The sequence below is a fragment of the Protomyctophum bolini genome (assembly GCF_963924005.1).
Source record: "Protomyctophum bolini genome assembly, chromosome: 8".
Classification (NCBI taxonomy): domain Eukaryota; kingdom Metazoa; phylum Chordata; class Actinopteri; order Myctophiformes; family Myctophidae; genus Protomyctophum; species Protomyctophum bolini.
The window spans coordinates 39,626,023-39,646,564 of NC_137869.1; positions in this window are offsets into that span (position 1 = coordinate 39,626,023).

Sequence of the window (20,542 nt, forward strand, 5' to 3'; positions counted from 1 at the left end):
TTCAGACTGGTCTGACTTTTTAGTTCAATGTTTGTTTTAAAAACGCCAATGACAATGACGGGAACATTTACGTCATCTTGTCCCTAACACAAACATTAAATGTCATTAACAATAAAGAGAATGTAATGTTTGTTTTGACACCGTTTGTTTTACATCACCATCACATCACCTAATCAACATAAGTTAGACTTTAATATATTAGCGCCCCTCACTTCACACACAGTGTAGTTGCTTATTTGGGCTTGTTTCTAAATTGGTATATTGCTTATTTGGGCTTGTTTCTAAAGTGTAGTTGCTTATTGAACCCGAAGTCTTGAGCTCAAAGTCAGCAAAGCCCTTATTAACTCAAAACAAAGATAATCGATGAAGCACACCCATTGACCTGTTGCTAGATTGGAGGCTGTGTTGCCTTCCCGGCTAGTGTTTGTCCAGGTTTTCTTTTCTGAAGTATTTTGTGTGCCTAACTGCTGATTAAGTGACCCAAGCCTGCTTGATTGTATCACCTGTGTAAGCTGCAATCGAGGGGTAATCAGTACAATGAGTCTCCATGTGTGTGAGGGAGAGCATGCAGAAAAATGTTTGCTGTGAAGAGAGAGGTTTGCTGTGCGGCTTAACACTACAGAAGAAGCATTGTTTGTAAATGTAATGTTTTATGCAAATAATGTAACACATATTTGGATTTAGACAGGATTGTTGTGATTTTGGTTTGATTATTTAAATGGCAATTGTTTAACTGCTTTTTGATGACTGTATACATGCTATAGAGTTTTGTAGCAGTTTGGTAGGCTATTGTAATGGTCTGTATAATTTCATTTATTTATGCGACTCTAACAGTATATTGTATTTAGTAAATTTTACTGTGTTACAGTTTCACTCCTGACAAAGCTCAGTAAAAAAGGAGCAAGACGCCTCACACCTCAGTGAGGGCAGTACAGTTTACAGAGGCCAAGAAGCCAAAAGCAAAGGGAGAGCTACAGGGAGATGATTATTTTCACCAGGCAGGACGGCTGGCTGAAGATTATGTTTTTACCCCATTCCGTCTGTTTGCTTTGTGTGTCTGTGAACAGCTAATCTCTGGCACCATTGGGCAGATCGGCGTGAAACGTTACATCATACTTGGGTATAACTGGCGGCCCGGGGGCCACATGGGGGCCCTCTCCTTCACTTAATGCGGCCCGCAGGTTAATATCAGAATACTGATATTAGCCCAGGCGGTGGCGTAACCGTCTGGGCACCCGACTGGTAATCCAATCGCAGTGTGCCGTGGGTTCGACTCCCGAGCCCGACACGGCCTTTACTGCATGTCTTCCCCCATCTCTCTCCCGTTTCCTGTCAGCCTACTGTCTGTCCCTTCAAAAAACCAATAAAAGGCGTAAGCCGCAAAAAAATAATAATAATACTAATATTATTGATTATATTATTGATTTCAGCTGTTACAATTCCAAACATACAAACATTAATCACTTCAGTCTATATCAGTAGCCTAATGACCTGTATTACAATGTTTGAAATTAAATAAATGTTGGCTTTCAGGATTCCAATCAAAAAATATCAAATAATTACATCCGACATACCATTGGTCCGAACGACAACCTACCCCAAACCCTAACCATAACGATAACCGCAAGCACGGGCAGCACACCTAATCCTAACCCCAACCCTCTCTCGACCCTTAACGCACCTCGGACCAATGCTCCTTCGAACCAATGATATGTGGGACCAAAGTATGCCTCCCTTGTTTCCAAGTAAACAACGCATCCATCATGCTCGGTGGCCTGCTGTGGCCTTCGATGTGAAAAGAATATGCTGCCATTTGTGTCTGCATGTTATTAATGTTCTTCATGGTCACTGATTGACATGCTAGGTGTGTGATGGATTTGGAGCAGTGGTGGTTCTACAGCAGCTCTTCATTCCTTCTCTCTCCCACTCCATACATCATGTCAATTTCAAGCCCCATGGCATGATGTATACGTTCACGCTAAACCGACCATAACAGACAGCATCCACACACATAATTAAGCCTGGCTCAAAATAACAGCTGAGAGGCTGGATTAGAAACAATTAGCTGAAAAGAACAGTGCAAGACCAAATTGGACGTTTTTGAAATACTACCACAATATTGGGTCAGTGAATTAAAGAAAGCAAAAGTACAAATGAAGAGTCACCTGATCTATGAATAGCGGAAAATGTAACACATTTAAACAAACTAAATAAATTCAGTTTCAGCCGTTAAGACCTGAGGATGCTCCTGGGTGAAATGGCGTCTCTATAACAAACTTTCCGTATTTGTGGCCTATGCACTTTTGGAGGTACTCTCTATACTAGAGGCCTCCACAACATGTGATTCCAATTTGTGGGTGATTGGATGTTGCGTTCATGATCTGTGATCTATGAAAAAAGCCCTCCTACACAAATTTTGGAAGCCAAATACAGGCAAACATTATGGAATGTCAAAACGCTTGACACTCGTGATACTTGTCCCTTGACTCCTGTCATGCTTGTATACATAATTTGTTGTAAATAAATCACTCGTGATTCGTGAAGTGTGGGGCGCCCACTGTGGCTGCCACACGAATGCAGATTCACTGCCACTACGTTATGAGACTTGAATGCAGTGTTATTGTATAATAAATACATGAATGCAGTGTGTTATTATTGTATAAAGACATGAATGCAGTGTGTTATTATTGTATAAAGACATGAATGCTTATTGTATAAATACATGAATGCAGTGCGTTATTGTATAAAGACGTGAATGCAGTGTGTTATTATTGTATAAAGACATGAATGCTTATTGTATAAATACATGAATGCAGTGCGTTATTGTATAAAGACGTGAATGCAGTGTGTTATTATTGTATAAAGACATGAATGCTTATTGTATAAATACATGAATGCAGTGCGTTATTGTATAAATACATGAATGCAGTGTGTTATTATTGTATAAAGACATGAATGCAGTGTGTTATTATTGTATAAAGACATGAATGCAGTGTGTTATAATTGTATAAAGACAGGAATGCAGTGTGTTATTATTGTATAAAGATATGAATGCAGTGTGTTATTGTATAATAAATACATGAATGCAGTGTGTTATTATTGTATAAAGACATGAATGCAGTGTGTTATTATTGCATAAAGACATGAATGCAGTGTGTTATTGTATAATAAATACATGAATGCAGTGTGTTATTATTGTATAAAGACATGAATGCAGTGTGTTATTATTGTATAAAGACATGAATGCTTATTGTATAAATACATGAATGCAGTGCGTTATTGTATAAAGACGTGAATGCAGTGTGTTATTATTGTATAAAGACATGAATGCAGTGTGTTATTATTGTATAAAGACATGAATGCAGTGTGTTATAATTGTATAAAGACAGGAATGCAGTGTGTTATTATTGTATAAAGATATGAATGCAGTGTGTTATTGTATAATAAATACATGAATGCAGTGTGTTATTATTGTATAAAGACATGAATGCAGTGTGTTATTATTGTATAAAGACATGAATGCAGTGTGTTATAATTGTATAAAGACAGGAATGCAGTGTGTTATAATTGTATAAAGACAGGAATGCAGTGTGTTATTATTGTATAAAGACATGAATGCAGTGTGTTATAATTGTATAAAGACAGGAATGCAGTGTGTTATTATTGTATAAAGACATGAATGCAGTGTGTTATTATTGCATAAAGACATGAATGCAGTGTGTTATTGTATAATAAATACATGAATGCAGTGTGTTATTATTGTATAAAGACATGAATGCAGTGTGTTATTATTGTATAAAGACATGAATGCAGTGTGTTATTATTGTATAAAGACATGAATGCTTATTGTATAAATACATGAATGCAGTGCGTTATTGTATAAAGACGTGAATGCAGTGTGTTATTATTGTATAAAGACATGAATGCAGTGTGTTATTATTGTATAAAGACATGAATGCAGTGTGTTATATTGTGTGTTATTGTATAAAACGGAATCAAATATGTATTATATTGGCCACATGACGTCTTAAGTCGTCATTTACTGACCTAAGCAAACATTAAAGTCCATAGACTTGGCTGGCAAACAATTTACATCTTAAGTGCTCTAAACAAAGAAACGTACAAGAACAGAAAACCAGTCGAATTGTCCATGAACCGCCGCAAAAGGAGTCTGTCTACAGGCAGTGGCCGAAATGAGCCAATTGATTGCCATGGTAACCCCAGCCTAAGCTTGATTTGACAAAATCCCCCACACTTGTCGAATTCCCTCACCTGCTATTTGATTACTTAGTGCACTTTCCACAGTCAGTCTGCACTCTTCAGACATTCTCCACAGACATTGACCACTGCACAAGGATTTCCATAGACAGACAGACAGACAGACAGACAGACAGACAGACAGACAGACAGACAGACAGACAGACAGACAGACAGACAGACAGACAGACAGACAGACAGACAGAACGGGTATATCAGGTTGCAACATGCATTCCCTATCTGCATCGTTCTGGAGTAGGCCTGTGCCAAACAGGCACCTGTCTAATAATAGCAACGAGAGCATGGGAATAGTCGTAAATAGAAACACTGCCTCCTATCAAAGAAATACTCCTCTCTCTCTCTCTGCCTATAGGATCGATATTTTATTTCCTGTCGTCTGCATGGCCCTCCCGTCCAAATGATCGTAAATATAGATGGCTTCCGAGCCGCTTTCATGTTCATGGAATTCAGCACACGAACATACCTTAACACTTTGGTCCTTTGGCACAGTATATAACAGCTTGAAGGCCTGTTCTGCCACAAGGGAGAACTTACAAGGAGGAGTTCCATGTTGTTGCAAAGTGCTAACAAACATGGACTGGAGTGCTTTCCAGTGTTTTTAGATTAGGGTCAGATTTACTGATTCACAGACTTATTTTGAAAAGCCAAAACGGGTCCAGAATCAGCACCGTTTTTGTGATATGGCGAAATTATCGTATATTTGGGAATTCTTTAAATTATTGATCGCACGGAGGGTAGAATTATTGTACAAATACGATAATTATCATACATCTGGCAACACTGAGCACAAATGACCTCACCGTAAGTTAACATAGGTCATAAGGGACGGTCAGACCACTGTGAACAAAACAGGCGGCATTAAAGATGGAGTGCCGTTATATTTTTCCACCATAAAACATGATCATCACCCACAGCTGTTGTTGTATGATAAAGGGGGGGGGGGTTAGGGGAGGGGATGATAGTGGGATGTCACTATATCACTGTTTTTTTTTCATTGGCACGTTTGACTGTTAGGATTTCAGCCTCCAGGAAGAAACCCTAAATACAAAGGGAAGACATCATTGCACATAAAAGACACACCAAGGGTTCTAATGAAGTACTGTCACCTCATAAACACATGAAAAACTGGAAAAGATACAAAAATCACGGCACTCCATCTTTAATATCATTTAAACACACTACCAATAACTACAACCTAACACAACTCAAAGAGTAAGTACTACAATTACAATCCAACTGAAATACCAAAAACACATTTCTCCAAAACCTATATATTAAACCAAATCAAACATCCCTCAATGCTCATCACAATGATGCTTATACTATGTTTTTAAAATGTGCAATAACGTGTAATGTGTGTGCGCTCGCACACGCACGCCGTGTATTTGCACGTGTGTCTTTTGCATGTGTGCGAGTGTCTAAAGGGTGGACAATTAGCCTTTTTTATGACGGATCCTTTCACACAGTGTCCTTCTCTCTATCCATCCATCCCTTTGTTGTGCTAATCTCCCTCAAAATGCTACAGTATATACCCTCGCCCCGACTGTCCCCCTGTCTACACCTGTAGCTATATGTATATTAAGTGTATTAGGGGCTTATACCATCCGTTCATTCATTCGGACCACATATCACAGGCTCACAGAGCGGAGTATATTACATTCGTTCCAGTTGATTGGTGTTATGCCATTTCCCTGAATACAGTATTATTGAGCGCACACACACACACGCACGCACTCACGCATGCACGTACACACACACGATTATGCAAGAAGGGATACTATTGAGTGGCGCACAATGGAGGAGAATAAAACATAGGCTAGAGGAATATGTATAGGCTAGAGTAGGCCTATAGTCCTCTTCTGCCTATATCAATTGTTACGTTGATATATACGTTGGCATGTACAGGGGGCTGTGTTCCATTTGATTCGCTGGTGTTGATGTCTCTTTTACAAGAGCCCTATAGAATCACAACATACACTGAATTAAGATAACATCTGCGACATTATTATAAGAAATCCATGATGAAACAGAAAAAACTGCCGTTCAATCGCATTGGCCTCTAAGAAAAATCATCATCGTCACCATCACCTCATGCTTTATGATGCTCTCCCAGTTAAATGTTGCTGCCGTCTATCCTGCACAATTAACAAAAATAATAATAATAATTACGTGAACCATTACAAAGGCTTAGAGCTTACGGTAGGCTTAAGGGCCGATTCATACTCCTATTTTACCGCTGTTTCGGCGCTGTAGTGCCGAAATGATTTCGGCTCGTCAGAAATTTTCAGTAGCACCGAAGAGCCGACTTTAGGACGGTATACCGACCCCCCCCCCCGAACCTCAAATGGCGTCACATTGTAGGCTCTACAGCGCCGAACCGACTTTTATTCGGCTCTAAAATAGGAGTATGAATCGGCCCTTAGTTCTACTTCTCTGACGGATGTCATCATGACCTATAAATGCAAAATTCTCGTCTTGTTTTACTAGCTGCAATTTCCGCAGGCTTGCTTTATGGCCATGCTTTATGCTGTTGTAAATGTGAATGAATCAATATTGAGCAAATCCATGGCCTGTTTACCTATAAAACAGGCACGTCCAAAGACCGGCACATGGGTCCAATCGTGGCACGAGGGCAGTAAAATGTTGTTAATTATGGTCTATCGTAGAATCAGAATCAGCTTTATTGTCACATCACAGTTTTGCAAGTACAAAAGTGGGTGAAATTTGTTTTTGTAAAGTCCAGATAGTTCGCCACTTACAAATGAACTTCAAACTTTTCGTTGAACAGAAAGGTGGTCCCTGTCCCAGGATCAGCTCGCACTAGTCTTTGTTGATTTGTTTCAGTGGACAGAGCCAAAATGTTTGAAATTCTTAAATTATATTGGTATATGCCTGACAAAATGATCAATGCCATCAATGCCTCCCCCCCCCCCCCCCCCCCCCCTTGTCGAATTGACTAACCAATCAGGACGTATAGACAGGCAGATCGACCAATGACAAAGATTCTAGGAACATATTTGAATGCAGATTGCGGCCCCTAGATGTGTCACCGAGACAACATTATTTTTGGGATCGTTTTACTCATTGCTGTCTGAATACCAAAATAAAACAAAAACAAAAGGTCATTAACATTTTGACATAATATTGCTTATAGCAGCAATACAAACTTGCACAGGGCAGATATTACTAATACTGTAACTTAAATATAAAGAAATGACTAATTCTGCTTTGTTTTCTTGACAATAATGCAAAAATAATTGCGATTTTCTCAAATAATTGCGATTAGACGATTATAGCTCTAGGGCTATCTTCAACAGAACATCTTGATCTTGCTGCACAGTAGCTTCAATGGAACGGCTGTGCACACAAAGATAAGACAGAACTAACCCGAGACAAATAATACTTCTGCGAGACGGCATATTGAGCACAGCCAGAAAGAGGAGCATGAATCACCGCCTGTCCCTCGACGTGGGACCTGAGATATGAGGGTGTGGCTGTACGCTACTGAGCTGGACATTCTGACGATGACACACCAAAGAAGCAGCACCTTCTTAAAGGGACACTTCAACCTTTTTGCAAAAAAATATATGTTAATGACGTTTAGAAGCTTTAGATCACTTTCCTGGGGGTCTTTATGTGTGTAATATGTGGTTTTAGATATTTTAGATTGTAGCAGTGAGCCTGTTGTCTCTGATGTCATGGACACTGGGCTCACTTCCTTCCTGGACTACATGTTGTCTCAGTAAGACAGCTCTCCCCCCCATCCACAAGGAGGAGCAGTGCACCAAAGAATTATGGGAATTGTAGTCCAGGAAGGTAGTGAGACCAGTGTCCATGACATCAGAGACAACAGGCTCACTGCTACAATCTAAAATATCTAAAACCACATATTACACACATAAATACCCCCAGGAAAGTGATCTAAAGCTTCTAAACGTCAATAACATATATTTTATTGCAAAAAGGGTGAAGTGTCCCTTTAAGGCATTATAATAACAATGTTCCATCACAGATGTGTCTGTCTACACTTCCGTAAAAAGAGGAAATCACACATGCATTAACACAAAAGAGGTGGATTTAGTTGTTGTTGTTGTACGTCATTGAGAATCTGTATTTGACAGTGTTCAATAAAGTTTTGGGGAAAATAAATGCCTACAAACACAATATGCCACGTCATCGCTCAGACGTATACACGTACAGACTGCCAATCATATCGTGTGACATCAGTCTCAGGGCGGCGCGGGACCCCGAAGCCGATCTGGTACTTCTACACCAGTCCAGCTTCTCAGTGTGCTATTTAAAGCCCGGCACTGTGGGAATTCGGGGCACAATGGGTGCCTTTTTCTAGTTGAAGAATTGGAATTCATGATCAACTTTCATCTCTGTCTGTAATCAATTCAGTTGCAGACCTTTGGGCAATTTCATAATTCAATGTGGTTAACTCTCATTGAACCCCGAGATAACGTTCATCAAGTCACTTTCGCCGAGAATTTTGTGTGTTGTGGTATCTATCACACGCTTATGATTTTGAATAACATAATGACATCTTCCGCCAGGTCAGCAATGTCCCCCGACTCCCATGAGCAAGACTCTTAACTCCCAATTGCTCTCCGAGCGCTGTAGAATGGCTGCTCACTGCTCCTAGCTAGTTGTAAATGCAGACGAATTTCACCTATGTGATATATACGTCTGTGTGTCTGTGTGTGTGTGTGTGTGTGTGTGTGTGTGTGTGTGTGTGTGTGTGTATACATATATATATATATATATACACACACACACACACACACACACACATGTGACAAAAACAAAGGAGTGGGGATCGTTCTGTTCTACTGTTCTATTTTCCGATCTAATCTCATTCAGAGGCTCATAATGGCACTGGACTGAAAAGAGAGAATTACTTGTACTTGTATGAGTTATTCTTGAGCACAGTAATGGGTTTTTTAAATAGAGACAGCCTCTATTACCTTCCCCATTCAAAGAATGCTTTTTAAGAAAGATATATAATTGCATTGGATGTGACAGAAACGGTTGCCTTTCAGCCGTTTCAATTCCAACTGCCTGTGACTGACAGCCAGTGTAATATAGAGTTAATCCTTCAACACAAACACAACTGCAAAGACAAATGCCACAATAGTTTACCAAGAAAAGGCTGTAGTTAAAGAGGAAGAGATGTGAATATCATGTCATTTATTGGATTTTTCTTTCATGGCTGTGTATGGACGTTTCCTTACAACTAGATTACAACTATGACAAAAAACTCTATCATTCTGTACTCGGACTATGATTCTCACTTCAATGTCATTCCACATTCCATTGGAGGAGATGACGACAGCCTTCACACAGCCTCCTCCATGAGTAGCGAGAAATGGTGCAAGACCAGCTTGCGAAGCTATAATGTCGCCAACCAGTCATCATGACCCAGCTGGCAGACCAGGGAGCAAGAGGCCGGAGGGACACCGTATATACGCCCACATCAGGGACGGGGTGGCCATCCCGACCATCGACCACCAGGTTCTGTCAGTGCTCAGGCTTAATGTAGAGGTCATTCACCACCTCGCGCTGACTCCCACAAACAGCATGGGACTTGCAACCTTTGTGCAGGAATGACCTTATAGCTGGACAGCCACTGCGGCCAATCTCCACCAGGCTCAAGCATTGAGTGGCCGTCTGTACTAAAGTGCAGGCCACATCGGTTGTCAGCGTTTACAAGCCCCTCGCCATCAACGCTGACCATGGCATCACTCCTGCATGGCACCTGCACCCGCAATCTATGCAGGGGACTCCAACTGCCAACACACAGATTGGGGTTACAGACCAAAAGGAGAGACATTAAGCCAATGGGCCTCCATTATGTGGTCGGCATGACCGCTGACCACATAATCACCACCTGCCCTCCTGTATAAACCACCCTCGGAGGCCAGCCTATTTGATGTGGGACCTGAGACAAGGGCGTGGCTGCACGCTATACTGAGCTGGACATCTGATGATGACACACGAAGGGAGAAGTCATTCCACATGCGGACACATCAGTTCGGTATAGGCCAATCAGAGGCAGTATACTCACTCTTTCCCAGAGGCACTTGCTTTGGCAATGTAAACGTTTGTTTCCTTACGCAAATAAAAGCTCCATTTAAGTCCTGGAAAATTAAGACGCGCTGTGATTGGCCAGTAGTCACTTTGTTTTTACCGGTCGCTCCAATGAACTGCAGCGGCGAATGAGGTATGTACGTTAGTATCAATGACTTCTAACACCAATGTAACATTTTGCACACCGAGCTGGAATCGAACCCCTATTGAAATGTTTATTTGAATAAAGCAATTAAAAAACAACAACAATATAAACATGATACTGTTGCCGTTATTATCCTGTTCAGGGAAATGTGCAATTTCTAACTTCACGAAATCTGTGACCGGCCCTCCAGAGCATGGCAACTTGAGAAGCTATAGTGAGAAAACAATCATCAAAAAGTTCAGAGTGAGTTTCGGGTTTACGGAAGGTTCTGGGATACCCTTCGCAGTCAAAAAGACCCATTAGATTCACTGGAGAATTGAGGTTATGTGCAGCAAAACCACCGCGAAGAAGTTGGGTAGATAGAGAGCTCTTTATTCTTTCCCCATCTCCTCTATAAGTGGCACGAGTTCACTGGGAAGCTTTGATAAAAGGTGCCTGCCTGCAAGTCAAGTCATTGGGAGGCTATTCCTGCTGTGTGATTCTATGGGAGCAGTGCGTTGATAAAGGTGCCTCTGTAACGCGTCAAATCCTCGGTGTGGCGAATCCAATGCTAATTCACAGGTGTCTGCTGCCTGCCATGCAGTCACCATGGTAACCCCAAGGTATGCCATCTAATCCGACACACGCACACACACACACACACAAGCACACACGGCACGCACATTTTGCTTTTCTTTCCTTCTTTCCCTTATCTGAAGTGATTATTGAGCTAGGGGGGCCCCTGGGCCTGGGCCCGACAGGCCCGTTGGATAATCCTCCCCTGCACGGACGGACAGACGGATGGATGGACGGACACGCACGCACGCAAGCACGCGCACACACACACACAAAACATACTCACTCCCCATTAGAGACCTGCGGATGAGGTTTTTTTGTCACCCGAATCCGCATGTGCATATTTATAATCGGCCCATTATCCGATATGTCTATGTTCACAGGTTTCTGTGTGCGGCCTAGAGGAGCATCTGAGCATGTGCAGCACTACAAGTCTTACACCATTATGCGTTTGGGAAACACAGCCAATGTCATTGATTGAACATGTTGTGCAATCATGAGTCCATGAAGAGACTCTTTCATTCCAGCACTCCATCCACAGACATACACAGTTCCTAGTAAATAAAAAGTGTCAATGAGAAAAAACTCCGAAAGGAGGTAGGACCCCAGCTAGACCAGTATCAGTTTGCATATTCTAAGAAACGCAGTACATGCGATGCAATACCTACAGTAGCTCATCTCACTTTGAAACACCTGGAAAGTAAGGTGGCATACGCCAGATTACTTTTTATCGACTTCAGCTCGGCTTTTAACACTATACATCCAGATATTCTGTTGCGTAAATTAGCTCAGTTAAATGTGAACCCCTTTATAATTAAATGGTATTTTTCTTTTCTCTCTAGTAGACCACAGAGGGTGAGATTTAACTCTGTGTTCTCAGAGGAGACACTGAGTAGTACAGGGGTGCCTCAAGGAACAGTTTCTGTTTACCTTGTATACGGACGACTGTGTCAGCTCACATCCAAATCAATTTGTTATCAAGTTCTCCGATGACACTGTGATACTTAGTCTGCTCAAGAGTGATAATAACATCCTCAGCCATACAGAGGGAGTAGACAAGTTTATAGAGTGGTGTGATCTACACCATCTGAAAATAAATGTAAACAAAACAGAGGAGGTCATAGTATAGACCCCAGGTCCATAGGAGACCACAGTATAATTAGTGTCCATGACCATAACATCAAACAGGTCCCCTCATATAAATATCTGGGAGTACAGATCGATGAGGACCTGAGCTGGCACACGCATGTTACAACACTGTGTTCTAAGATACACCAACGTCTACACTTTCTCAGAAGACTTAGGCTTTTTGGAGTCAGTAGAAATATCATGTTGACCTTTTACAGAGCTAGTATAGAGTCAATCCTAAGATACGGTATATCCAGCTGGTTTGGCAATCTAACTGTGAAATACAAGTCTCAAGTAAATAGGCTAGCAAACATGGCTGGGAAGATCATGGGCATGTCCACCCCACCCATCACTTCCCAGGCCATCTTTGAACAAGCAGTGGTGAGACAGGCTCGGAATATTGTATCTGACCCCTTGCATGTACTGTACCGAGAGTACGAGCTAATGCCATCCGGTAGGAGGTATAGAACTCCACGATGTGTATATAATAGATTTAAACACTCTTTTGTTCCCCTGTCAACTAAAATGCTCAATCAGGGATTGCCGAATGCACTTTAATGACTATAGTTGCACTTTATCAAGGGAATGTGTGCAATATCTCTGTTTTGTGTATGTGGGTGTTTCATGGTGTTTTTTCTTTTCGTATGTGAACGTGTCTGTTATTTGTATGCAGCTGTGACTCTGTCTCCAAGACAAGTTTCTCCCAAGGGAGACAAATAAAGATAACCTTGAACCTTGAACCTTGAAAAGCTCCTGTTGTTTTCACCACTGAAGCTATGAGCAGGGTGTGTGTGGCTCTGGGGTGAGGGATGGACCATATTAAGTAGGGGCCACAGAAAGAGAAAAGAGCCAGTGGGAAATGAGAGGAGAGAAAATCACCCCATTCGACTGTTTCAGTGCATAGAATATTAGCCCAGTATGGACATTTTCCACATACTCACTGTTTCAGTATGTCATTATCACCTATTGTGACGGTGGTGATAATGGTATTGTCTAGTATGGCCATATTGGCCGTATTCCAACGTCCTGATAACGGTTGATTTCGTCTATTTAATACAGCGATAACGGGTGAATCCGCTGAAAAAAACTGACAAGCATATTCATCGAAGACTGAAATAAATCAATCGGCAACGTTTATACTTTACAGGTCTTTTCAAACAGTGTTGATATCAGTATGGCATTCACATGATGTGACATTCTGAATCAATGATCTGCATTTTGTGAAACAATATACAACATACTGTAATATTGTCATTTATGTGGCATCATGATGGAAGTGTTGATGGAATTGTTTTCATTTCCTTGTCTGCACTTGTCTGCAGTTTATTGTTTTTATTATGTGAATGTGCAGTGACAATTTAATTTGCATAATCAAAACGAATATGCTTGTAATATTGGTGGTCCTTCCATTTTCTTCATCCCTGGCAAGGGACTCGCATAGTTCCACATCTACACGTACATAGAGTGATAAATAAAGGTCAATATCATTTTTAGGGAAATGCAGCGGAAGACATACAGGTGTGCAAATGTACAAAAACAAACATGCAAAGAAAAACCTATGAATTTGTGTAGAAATGTATCATCATATCAGATTATAAACGCTATTCTTTGAGACACACATTATTTTAGGGCGTTTCCGAATCCGTCATTGCATCATTGAGAGAATACATAGATCGGTACTGTACACGTGGTTACAGTTTATGCTTGTTTTCTTTCCGCCATAGCGCAACATATGGTGAAGTATTGTAGTGCAGGAGATTGCAACAACTACAGACGCAGTGAAAAATGAAAATGGGACCAATAGAGGGTATGCGCATGCTTAAAGTGAATGGCACCTCGAGTGGCAAATCGAGTGGCAAAGCAACATGCAAAGTGAGTTTAACATTGTTCAACGTTGTTTAATGCAATCAGATATGACTTTCCTGTTTGGATGCATGTCGAGGCCAGAAAGTAGTTTTTTGACACTCAGTAGGCATTCCTGCGCAACTTCCGGGTTTGATGATGTCACGAGCATACCCTCTATACTTTGAGAAACACATCCAAGTTTTTGCGTTGTCAAACAAAGAATGACATGACGTTGACCCCCTTCCCCTATTGGCTCATTCTAGGATATGTCGTATGTGTGTAATCAGAAGAACAAGACAAACTAGAAAGATGCAATCCTGTGGTTGCCCATCTCTATATAGGAATGTCTGTCACCCTATACTGTCCAATCAGATGGGGGGCAAAGTGCATACCTTTTTTTCAAAAGGGCACATTGCTGTCCAGAGGGCAAAGGGCAGGTGCTCTAGCACCACCTAGTGTCTATCTGTGCACGCCACTGGTTTTCAATGATTTAAGCGCTGGAGTGCAATAACAATAGCCTGCTTGCCTATATACACAACCGCATTCATTAAGTAGTAATTAAGCAAGTGAATATGAGGTGCCTTCACCCTAGCATGCGTATTCCTTGTGACACGACGGAAGAATGTTTCAAAGTGAACCCATCTTTACCGTTGCATAAACCTGTCTTTTACCGTCATACATGGACAGCCGCCGTCTACGTAAACAGACCCCCGAGGACTCGAGGAGCCCGACGCCCTTTCCCCCATGCTTCAGTTGACGACTCCAAAAGCGTATAGAAATGGGTCAATTCTGCACCAGTGAGCACCTGATGTTCCTGAAGAAGACCCAGAACCCCCCCCCCCCTCCCCCCTCCTCTCCATACCGTACCTTCATTTTCCATTCCCGGCAGCAGAGGCCCCCCTGGGGTTGCTATGGGAACATTATTACAGTGGTTCAGACAGCGTAGCTGATGTCAACCCCCCCCCCCCCCCCCCCCCCCCCCCAGCAGAATCAATAGAGTTAGGAATCAAGCGTTTCCTGATGAGTTCTGTACTCCCGCACAGTGGCGATCCACCACACTGGTGGCATTTAATGAGGGGTGGTCATCAACCACCAGTGGCTGTGTAGTCACTGTATACACATAAATGGTAAAAGGCTTGTATAGCACCTTTTATCCAAGGCGATTTACATAGATTGTGCATTATGTAAATTAGTTTGTTTGGATGAGGGCTAGGCAGAAATGACACTCTTCTCTTGCAAGCTCTTCAAGAATAATTCATCATTCTTCCAAAGAGAGAGTTTCACAAAAAAGGTAGTTCAGGAAAAAGTTGGGTCAAACCAACCGTCTTGAGCTCTGGTTTAAGACTATAGATTCACCAACCTCTCTATAGCCAAAATAAACACAGAAAACATTTCCCAAGCCTTACAGAGGTAAGTTCCACAAGGTAAGTAATCATGTTTTTAGCAAACAACTTCATTCATATTCATTCATAATATAAAGTTACATAATACAAATACACATGCACACACCCCCCCCCCCCCCCCCATAAGTGCTAAGTCCCGGAATCAGCTGTGACTGTTTTGGATGATCAAACCAAAAAAAGGGAGTAAAGTTTGGTTGAGCAATGAGCTTTTTTTTTAAATCAATAAATGTATATGTCAACTGAGTTTGTCCATCATTTGTAATGCATATGAAATATATAAAGTTTAACCAGGGTCAAGATGTGACCACAAACACTCTGAATACAAACTAACTAGTACTGTCCTATTAAATATGTTTGGTTATTCAAATGGTACGGTGACTGCACTGAAACATAAGATACTGGGGGTAAAAAGACATAAGTGGGAAAGTCAGTCTGTCTTTACCACATTTTATTTCCTAGATTACGTTTCTAATGATTATTTCAAAAGATTTTCCAAAGTATTCCCACATTTCCACGATTTTAAAATGAATAAATAAATAATAATATAATATATAATATCATGGTCTCCAGCTAAAACTTTGGTTGAAATAATAAGTACAAGTGTGCATGAGAGAACAGTTTGTGTTGCAACCAGACTAATTAAAAGGCACGTATGTTGTCACTCTGAGCAGTTAATTAGGGACATTGTGTGTCTCAAGATTTGGTTTAATAATAATTGCAAAGATTTTTAAAAGTGTGAATTTCACTGGGTTGACAAACTTTAAAAAAAAAAAACTAGAAAAATCTGACCTGTCTGAAGTGAGTGGTGCATGCAACAGCGCCACTTTGTCACCTGTTGGTACCCTAAACATACATACATATAGGTAGGGACGGACATTGCTGGTTATAGGAGTGGTTGTACCACTCAAGAACACTTCATAGCAGCACAAAATTAGTAAATTACCATGGGAGGCTTCTCAAATTACCATCTACTCCCAATGACCGACGATGTCTGTCTGTCTGTCTGTCTGTCTGTCTCTCACACACACACACACACACACACACACACACACACACACACACACACACACACACACACACACACACACACACACCTCATTCCTTTACGCAGAGAACACTCTGCTCCGTGGTTGCCATAGTAATCCCAAAGCCAATAATAGCCCTCAACCTTTCCTCCCTGAAGTCAAGAAAGCCAGGGATGAAAATTGCCCCAATCGAATTTACCCTCTAGTATAGGTTTTCCTTGCTGCCGGAGAGTCATGCTGTGCCCACACTGGCAGGGGGTGCATACTTAGTTTAGATTAGTCATTGGTTAGACATGGGTTAAGGTTAGGTTTAGGTGTGCTGCCCCGTGAGAGGTTAGGTTTAGGGTGAGGGTTTGAGATAGGTTGTAGTTGTAGTAGGACTAATGACTGGTCTAACCAATGACTAGTCTAAACCAAAAACTGTCTAAACTATAAGTACTGCACCCCACTGGCAGATGCAAAAGATTCAAAGATACAAAGCTACACAGTGGTATTTGTAGCTTTGTATCTTTTTAGCTGAAGTTGAAACTATAGCTCAACTTTGTTGTATATTTTGCAGCAGCTACAAACGTCAGACGCATCACACACACACACACACACACACACACGTTATCGACGATATATCAATATCATTATCGCGATACCGTTGCAAGGCATGTTCATACGTTGACAACGATACGATAACGATATATATTGTGCCAGCCTTACCAAGAACTACAGTGTTTTTACCATCCCCCAAATGGCACTCATTTTTAATCAATTTACAAACTGTGAGAGACGAGATGGCTGTCGTGGGAAATGTACAGTGGCAGATGAAGGAAATTGGAAAACATTTCAAGCAGCTAAACTAAGCGACGTGTACTGTAGACCAGTGGCAACGTGTCATATTATGCAGGTAGTGCATGAAAACCACAATGTGTGTGAGTGTGTGCGTGTGCGTGTGCGTGTGCGTGTGTGTGTGTGTGTGTGCGCGCGCGCGCGCGCGTGCTGTTCCTCCCAAAGTGTGTGCTTACCTTCATCTCAACGGTGCGCTAAATTCCACTTCCCATGCATAGAAAGAACGACAGAAGAATCGAGACGGAAGATTGGTTAATTCACTGATGAGTCTTCATCTCTTGCAGGGTTGTGGAGTAAAAACTGAAACGAACATAAAATACAATACAAATTATACAAAACAACATGAGATTGTCTCAGGTTCTCTTTACAGTATAGCTTGTAAATACATTGTAGGCCTATTTGTAAATAGCTTGTAAATACAATAAGCCCATTGGCCTGAACATAAGATACAGTAGCTATGTGTTTTTCCCATGTTTGTTTGTTAGGATATTTCCCTAACACAAATGAGTCTTGAAACATGGTCGTCTTATAATTAGAGTCGTCTTATATTCGGCACAATACAGTATTTTGGCTTTCAGAAATGTGGCAGCCAAGTCTATGGACTTTTAAAGGGGCCACACCATGAATTTAAAATCAAATGTATTATATAAATATTGGCCTTCAGTACATTTTTATACATGCTGAAGCCTAAAAACACTAATTAATTCATGTTCCGTCAGTGTGATATTCCAAAGGCATTTCAGCTGCAATACCAAAATGAGAGGAGAGCTTAAAGGGAGAGGAGAGGAGGTCAAAGTGACCTTCCAACGGGTGTTATAGTGTATCAGTTCATACGAGCTAGTCTACTGCAATGATCCCAATGGCTCACAATGCGTCGCAGTGGGCTCACAATTGAGCTATCGTATGTCTGAACGAATGGCTATAGCGGAAAAAGTACATGTCAAACTATTTTTTCCCATCGCTGTGAGTGGCCCGAGACATTGAGGTACACCCTGTGCAATTGTGGGGTTGGTTGGTACGATCAAAAACGTGATTTATAAGAGCAAGTTAAGAATTGTGTTCCTAAAGAGAAATTGGGCAAGTTCATAAATCATTTTAACATTGGCTAGATAGAAAAATTGTGATGGTACTCCTGTCGCTTCAAGGGCTGTGGTTCACATTCTGTACTTTGGGAAACCCTGTTTTAGACATTATCAATTAAAAACCTAGAAGAGGTGAGAAACTGACAGTTGATCTTTGGGCATTACATGTGGATTACATGCATTCATTTAATTATTTATTGGAGAGTCAAATCTGAGAGACAGTGAAGGCATATTCATACTTCAGTTTTAGGTGATAAGGTGAGTAAAAAGTTTAGTAAAAACAGATGTGTTGGGGTGAGCGGTGAGTCGCTTATCACCGCAGCGTGACATCATGTTTTCCCAACCACTGCGGTGGTCAACTTATCATCTAAAACTGGAGTATGAAAAGGCCTAAGTGCTCTACATTGGTAGAAATTACATAATCTAATCTAATAAGGACTTTCTTTATTCTGAAAAGAAAAGTCTGGATCACTGAAACACAAAAGTTTGCAGTCACACAATTGGCAGGTGGTGTGATTAATTACCCAGCACCTATCGCAAAGCACCTGCCAATTGTGTGACTGCAAACTTTTGTGTTTCCCTGGTCAATTGGTGATGACGTCTGTGGTAAACAGGACGTATTTGTAAACTCAGTTCATCGATTGTTCCGGCCCCCCTCGCCCGGAGAGAAAGATGTCCGTGTGCATCTCTTGAAAAAGTGGAGATAATTCACTAAATACACGTTTTGTGCCAGAACTTTCACATGGATATAAAACTAGAGGACCATTTTTCACACCACGTTTTTGGAATTATTTAATGGGTGAGTACAAACGGAGCATTTATCACATTTATGCCGCACATTCAGAAGTTCTACCATAAATCATGGATGTGATCTATGGCTCATGTATGTGAAATACTGTATACTGTATGAAACAACAAGAGCCGTTCTAGCCGTTAAGGGAGTGGTTGCACCACTCAAAAATAAATAAAGGTCCTACTCCTGTACCTGCATCAGTAATTCTTTATTATGTAAGTGTAACCAACTGAATTGTGGACCAAATAGAAACAAATAGAAATAAAAAGGAAAACGCTAAACTGTTGCTTTTGAAGTTAAACTGCAATATTTGTATCTGACTTAAACCTGATCAACCAAAATAATAATTCAATTCAACAATCAAGATGAAAATGTTCAATCTCAGATTTTTTTTTAGTATAAAAAAACGCATCCCAACAGTAATCCAAAAGTAATAAAAAATAAATAAAAGTATCAAATAAAAAGGCAATGCATTGCTCAAAAAGGGGAAAAGGTATTTTACTCACCCAACCTTCAAGTCAGGAGGCCACAGCAGATTCCCCTTTGTCCAAAATAAAAGCTCTGAATGGATTTGGACCTAAACCCTTTTCTTCTTCAGATGTGTTCTGGCCCCACTACTCTGTGGGTCATCAATTTCTGATTATGGTTTAGTACTATAGGCCAACAGTCTCCTTCACAAATCCCCACCAAACACTCTTTTTGATAACTAAAATGGAACCTCACATGGATAAACATTACAGACATCTCACTTCCTGTACTCTTAAAGATGTTCCTGGTACCTCACTTCCTTGAACTATTGTTTTCCCCCACAGCGCCCCCTATGAGCAAACCATGTCAACAGAAAATCAATGACCATGGTTTAACTACACAAAATAAAACATTTTCTGTACACTATATTCCGGGGTTAAATATTCAACCATAATTTAACCAATACATCCCCTTGTTATAACCCAGTATGTTATGTTTCAATTTCTTTCAATACTCACTGGAAATGCATTTCTTTACACATTCCTCCATGGCTCCATTTAAGTGGCAGTCTCACTCACGCTACAAGCTCGATTCAAATAATCGTTGTTTTGTTTTGTCACAATATGAAGATAAATACACAAACTGATTTCTATTGGTCTACAACTCTGAATATTAAGAATCTGTTGTCAAGGAAAGGCTTGGCATGTGTTGTGAAGGACTGAGAGATAGTTCAGCACTGAGGAAATACATTTGATGGAAGATTATTGAAACTGTGGCTGTGGCTCAGGAGACAGAGCAGCTATTAGTGGTCCAATGATCCGTGGGTTGGCGGTTTGAAACCCAGCTCTCCTGCTGTTCACATGTGGAAGTGTCCTTGGGCAAGACTGCTCCCA